This window comes from Carassius gibelio, chromosome A1 (genome assembly GCF_023724105.1).
Source record: "Carassius gibelio isolate Cgi1373 ecotype wild population from Czech Republic chromosome A1, carGib1.2-hapl.c, whole genome shotgun sequence".
In the NCBI taxonomy this organism is placed as follows: domain Eukaryota; kingdom Metazoa; phylum Chordata; class Actinopteri; order Cypriniformes; family Cyprinidae; genus Carassius; species Carassius gibelio.
Window position 1 is genome coordinate 37856437 of NC_068371.1, and position 6506 is coordinate 37862942.

The window sequence follows — 6506 nt, forward strand, 5'->3', positions numbered from 1 at the left end:
ACGTTTCTGCTGAACTAGTGGTAGATGTTTCTGCAGTAGTAGTTGTTGTGATTGTGGAGGGCTCTGTTGTTTTATATGTTTCTGCTGTGATAATGGTGGATGTTTCAACTGGAGTTGTTGTAATTGCAGAAGTCTCTGTTGTTGTAGATGTTTCTGCTACACTAGTGGTGGATGTTTCTGCTGTAGTTCTTGTAGATGTTTCTGCTGAACTAGTGGTAGATGTTTCTGCAGTAGTAATTGCTGTGATTGTGGAGGGCTCTGTTGTTGTAGATGTTTCTGCTGCAATGGAAATGGATGTTTCAGGAGGAGCTGTTGTGATGATGGAAGTCTCTGTTTTTGTAGATGTTTCTGCTGTACTAGTTGTAGATGTTTCTGCAGGAGTTGTTGTGATTGTGGAGGGCTCTGTTGTTGTAGCTGTTTCTGCAGGAGTTGTTGTGAATGTGGAAGTTTCTGTTGTTGTAGATGTTTCTGCTGTACTAGTGATAGATGTTTCTCCAGAAGTTGTGATTGTGGAGGGCTCTTTTGTAGTAGATGTTTCTGCTGTGATAATGGGGGATGTTTCAACTGGAGTTGTTGTAATTATCGAAGTCTCTATTGTTGTAGATGTTTCTGCTACAATAGTGATAGATGTTTCTGCAGGAGTTGTTGTGATTGTGGAGGGCTCTGTTGTTGTAGATGTTTCTGCTGTACTAGTGATAGATGTTTCTGCAGAAGTTGTTGTGATTGTGGAGGGCTCTGTTGTTGTAGACGTTTCTGCTGTAATAGTGATAGATGTTTCTGCAGAAGTTGTTGTGATTGTGGAGGGCTCTGTTGTTGTAGATGTTTCTGCAGAAGTTGTTGTGATTGTGGAAGTCTCTGTTGTCATATATGTTTCTGCTGCACTAGTTGTGAATGTTTCAGAAGAAGTTGTTTTGATCGTGGAAGTTTCTGCTGTTGTAGATGTTTCTGCTGTACTAATGATAGATGTTTCTGGAGTAGTTGTTGTGATTGTGGAGGGCTCTGTTGTTGTATATGTTTCTGCTGTGATAATGGTTGATGTTTCAACTGGAGTTGTTGTAATTGTCGAAGTCTCTTTTGTTGTAGATGTTTCTGCAACCCTAGTGGTAGATGTTTCTGCTGTAGTAGTTGAGATTGTGGAGGGCTCTGTTGTTGTAGACGTTTCTGCTGAACTAGTGGTAGATGTTTCTGCAGTAGTAGTTGTTGTGATTGTGGAGGGCTCTGTTGTTTTATATGTTTCTGCTGTGATAATGGTGGATGTTTCAACTGGAGTTGTTGTAATTGTCGAAGTCTCTATTGTTGTAGATGTTTCTGCTACAATAGTTGTGGATGTTAAAGCAGGAGCTGTTGTCAATGTGGAAGTCTCTATTGTTGTAGATGTTTCTGCAGGAGTTGTTGTGATTGTGGAGATCTCTGTTGTTGTATATGTTTCTGCTGCACTAGTGGTGAATGTTCCAGCAGGAGTTGTTGTGATTGTGGAGGGCTCTGTTGTTTTTGATGTTTCTGCTGTGATAATGGTGGATGTTTCAACCAGAGTCGTTGTAATTATCGAAGTCTCTATTGTTGTAGATGTTTCTGCTACAATAGTTTTGGATGTTTCTGCAGGAGTTGTTGTAATTGTCGAAGTCTCTTTTGTTGTAGATGTTTCTGCTGCAATGGAAGTGGGTGTTTCAACAGGAGCTGTTGTGATTATCGAAGTCTCTGTTGTCATAGATGTTTCTGCTGCACTAGTGGTGGATGTTTCTGCTGTAGTTGTTGTGATCGGTGAAGTTTCTGTTGTTGTATATGTTTCTGCTGCACTAGTGGTAGCTGTTTCTGCTGCACTAGTTGTAGATGTTTCTGCTGTAGTTGCTGTGATTGTGGAGGGCTCTGTTGTTGTATATGTTTCTGCTGTGATAATGGTGGATGTTTCAACTGGAGTTGTTGTAATTATTGAAGTCTCTATTGTTGTAGATGTTTCTGCTACAATAGTTGTGGATGTTAAAGCAGGAGCTGTTGTCAATGTGGAAGTCTCTATTGTTGTAGATGTTTCTGCAGGAGTTGTTGTGATTGTGGAGGGCTCTGTTGTTGTAGATGTTTCTGCTGTGATAATGGTGGATGTTTCAACTGGAGTTGTTGTGATTATTGAAGTCTCTATTGTTGTAGATGTTTCTGCTGTACTAGTGAGAAATGTTTCTGCAGAAGTTGTTTTGATTTTGGAGGGCTCTGTTGTTTTATATGTTTCTGCTGTGATAATGGTGGATGTTTCAACTGGAGTTGTTGTAATTGTTGAAGTCTCTTTTGTTGTAGATGTTTCTGCTGCAATGGAAGTGGGTGTTTCAACAGGAGCTGTTGTGATTATCGAAGTCTCTGTTGTCATAGATGTTTCTGCTGCTCTAGTGGTGGATGTTTCTGCAGAAGTTGTTGTGATCAGTGAAGTTTCTGTTGTTGTATATGTTTCTGCTGTGATAATGGTGGTTGTTTCAACTGGAGTTGTTGTGATTGTGGAGGGCTCTGTTGTTGTAGATGTTTCTGCTGTGATAATGGTTGATGTTTCAACTGGAGTTGTTGTAATTGTGGAAGTCTCTGTTGTTGTAGATGTTTCTGCTGCACTAGTGATAGATGTTTCTGCAGAAGTTGTTGTGATTGTGGAGGGCTCTGTTGTTGTATATGTTTCTGCTGTGATAATGGTTGATGTTTCAACTGGAGTTGTTGTAATTGTGGAAGTCTCTGTTGTTGTAGATGTTTCTGCTGCACTAGTGATAGATGTTTCTGCAGGAATTGTTATGAATGTGGAAGTTTCTGTTGTTGTAGATGTTTCTGCTGTACTAGTGATAGATGTTTCTCCAGAAGTTGTGATTGTGGAGGGCTCTGTTGTTGTAGATGTTTCTGTTGTGATAATGGTGGATGTTTCAACTGGAGTTGTTGTAATTGCAGAAGTCTCTGTTGTTGCAGACGTTTCTGCTGAACTAGTGGTAGATGTTTCTGCAGTAGTAGTTGTTGTGATTGTGGAGGGCTCTGTTGTTTTATATGTTTCTGCTGTGATAATGGTGGATGTTTCAACTGGAGTTGTTGTAATTGCAGAAGTCTCTGTTGTTGTAGATGTTTCTGCTACACTAGTGGTGGATGTTTCTGCTGTAGTTCTTGTAGATGTTTCTGCTGAACTAGTGGTAGATGTTTCTGCAGTAGTAATTGCTGTGATTGTGGAGGGCTCTGTTGTTGTAGATGTTTCTGCTGCAATGGAAATGGATGTTTCAGGAGGAGCTGTTGTGATGATGGAAGTCTCTGTTTTTGTAGATGTTTCTGCTGTACTAGTTGTAGATGTTTCTGCAGGAGTTGTTGTGATTGTGGAGGGCTCTGTTGTTGTAGCTGTTTCTGCAGGAGTTGTTGTGAATGTGGAAGTTTCTGTTGTTGTAGATGTTTCTGCTGTACTAGTGATAGATGTTTCTCCAGAAGTTGTGATTGTGGAGGGCTCTTTTGTAGTAGATGTTTCTGCTGTGATAATGGGGGATGTTTCAACTGGAGTTGTTGTAATTATCGAAGTCTCTATTGTTGTAGATTTTTCTGCTACAATAGTGATAGATGTTTCTGCAGGAGTTGTTGTGATTGTGGAGGGCTCTGTTGTTGTAGATGTTTCTGCTGTACTAGTGATAGATGTTTCTGCAGAAGTTGTTGTGATTGTGGAGGGCTCTGTTGTTGTAGACGTTTCTGCTGTAATAGTGATAGATGTTTCTGCAGAAGTTGTTGTGATTGTGGAGGGCTCTGTTGTTGTAGATGTTTCTGCAGAAGTTGTTGTGATTGTGGAAATCTCTGTTGTCATATATGTTTCTGCTGCACTAGTTGTGAATGTTTCAGAAGAAGTTGTTTTGATCGTGGAAGTTTCTGCTGTTGTAGATGTTTCTGCTGTACTAATGATAGATGTTTCTGGAGTAGTTGTTGTGATTGTGGAGGGCTCTGTTGTTGTATATGTTTCTGCTGTGATAATGGTTGATGTTTCAACTGGAGTTGTTGTAATTGTCGAAGTCTCTTTTGTTGTAGATGTTTCTGCAACCCTAGTGGTAGATGTTTCTGCTGTAGTAGTTGAGATTGTGGAGGGCTCTGTTGTTGTAGACGTTTCTGCTGAACTAGTGGTAGATGTTTCTGCAGTAGTAGTTGTTGTGATTGTGGAGGGCTCTGTTGTTTTATATGTTTCTGCTGTGATAATGGTGGATGTTTCAACTGGAGTTGTTGTAATTGTCGAAGTCTCTATTGTTGTAGATGTTTCTGCTACAATAGTTGTGGATGTTAAAGCAGGAGCTGTTGTCAATGTGGAAGTCTCTATTGTTGTAGATGTTTCTGCAGGAGTTGTTGTGATTGTGGAGATCTCTGTTGTTGTATATGTTTCTGCTGCACTAGTGGTGAATGTTCCAGCAGGAGTTGTTGTGATTGTGGAGGGCTCTGTTGTTTTTGATGTTTCTGCTGTGATAATGGTGGATGTTTCAACCAGAGTCGTTGTAATTATCGAAGTCTCTATTGTTGTAGATGTTTCTGCTACAATAGTTTTGGATGTTTCTGCAGGAGTTGTTGTAATTGTCGAAGTCTCTTTTGTTGTAGATGTTTCTGCTGCAATGGAAGTGGGTGTTTCAACAGGAGCTGTTGTGATTATCGAAGTCTCTGTTGTCATAGATGTTTCTGCTGCACTAGTGGTGGATGTTTCTGCTGTAGTTGTTGTGATCGGTGAAGTTTCTGTTGTTGTATATGTTTCTGCTGCACTAGTGGTAGCTGTTTCTGCTGCACTAGTTGTAGATGTTTCTGCTGTAGTTGCTGTGATTGTGGAGGGCTCTGTTGTTGTATATGTTTCTGCTGTGATAATGGTGGATGTTTCAACTGGAGTTGTTGTAATTATTGAAGTCTCTATTGTTGTAGATGTTTCTGCTACAATAGTTGTGGATGTTAAAGCAGGAGCTGTTGTCAATGTGGAAGTCTCTATTGTTGTAGATGTTTCTGCAGGAGTTGTTGTGATTGTGGAGGGCTCTGTTGTTGTAGATGTTTCTGCTGTGATAATGGTGGATGTTTCAACTGGAGTTGTTGTGATTATTGAAGTCTCTATTGTTGTAGATGTTTCTGCTGTACTAGTGAGAAATGTTTCTGCAGAAGTTGTTTTGATTTTGGAGGGCTCTGTTGTTTTATATGTTTCTGCTGTGATAATGGTGGATGTTTCAACTGGAGTTGTTGTAATTGTTGAAGTCTCTTTTGTTGTAGATGTTTCTGCTGCAATGGAAGTGGGTGTTTCAACAGGAGCTGTTGTGATTATCGAAGTCTCTGTTGTCATAGATGTTTCTGCTGCTCTAGTGGTGGATGTTTCTGCAGAAGTTGTTGTGATCAGTGAAGTTTCTGTTGTTGTATATGTTTCTGCTGTGATAATGGTGGTTGTTTCAACTGGAGTTGTTGTGATTGTGGAGGGCTCTGTTGTTGTAGATGTTTCTGCTGTGATAATGGTTGATGTTTCAACTGGAGTTGTTGTAATTGTGGAAGTCTCTGTTGTTGTAGATGTTTCTGCTGCACTAGTGATAGATGTTTCTGCAGAAGTTGTTGTGATTGTGGAGGGCTCTGTTGTTGTATATGTTTCTGCTGTGATAATGGTTGATGTTTCAACTGGAGTTGTTGTAATTGTGGAAGTCTCTGTTGTTGTAGATGTTTCTGCTGCACTAGTGATAGATGTTTCTGCAGGAATTGTTATGAATGTGGAAGTTTCTGTTGTTGTAGATGTTTCTGCTGTACTAGTGATAGATGTTTCTCCAGAAGTTGTGATTGTGGAGGGCTCTGTTGTTGTAGATGTTTCTGTTGTGATAATGGTGGATGTTTCAACTGGAGTTGTTGTAATTGCAGAAGTCTCTGTTGTTGCAGACGTTTCTGCTGAACTAGTGGTAGATGTTTCTGCAGTAGTAGTTGTTGTGATTGTGGAGGGCTCTGTTGTTTTATATGTTTCTGCTGTGATAATGGTGGATGTTTCAACTGGAGTTGTTGTAATTGCAGAAGTCTCTGTTGTTGTAGATGTTTCTGCTACACTAGTGGTGGATGTTTCTGCTGTAGTTCTTGTAGATGTTTCTGCTGAACTAGTGGTAGATGTTTCTGCAGTAGTAATTGCTGTGATTGTGGAGGGCTCTGTTGTTGTAGATGTTTCTGCTGCAATGGAAATGGATGTTTCAGGAGGAGCTGTTGTGATGATGGAAGTCTCTGTTTTTGTAGATGTTTCTGCTGTACTAGTTGTAGATGTTTCTGCAGGAGTTGTTGTGATTGTGGAGGGCTCTGTTGTTGTAGCTGTTTCTGCAGGAGTTGTTGTGAATGTGGAAGTTTCTGTTGTTGTAGATGTTTCTGCTGTACTAGTGATAGATGTTTCTCCAGAAGTTGTGATTGTGGAGGGCTCTTTTGTAGTAGATGTTTCTGCTGTGATAATGGGGGATGTTTCAACTGGAGTTGTTGTAATTATCGAAGTCTCTATTGTTGTAGATGTTTCTGCTACAATAGTGATAGATGTTTCTGCAGGAGTT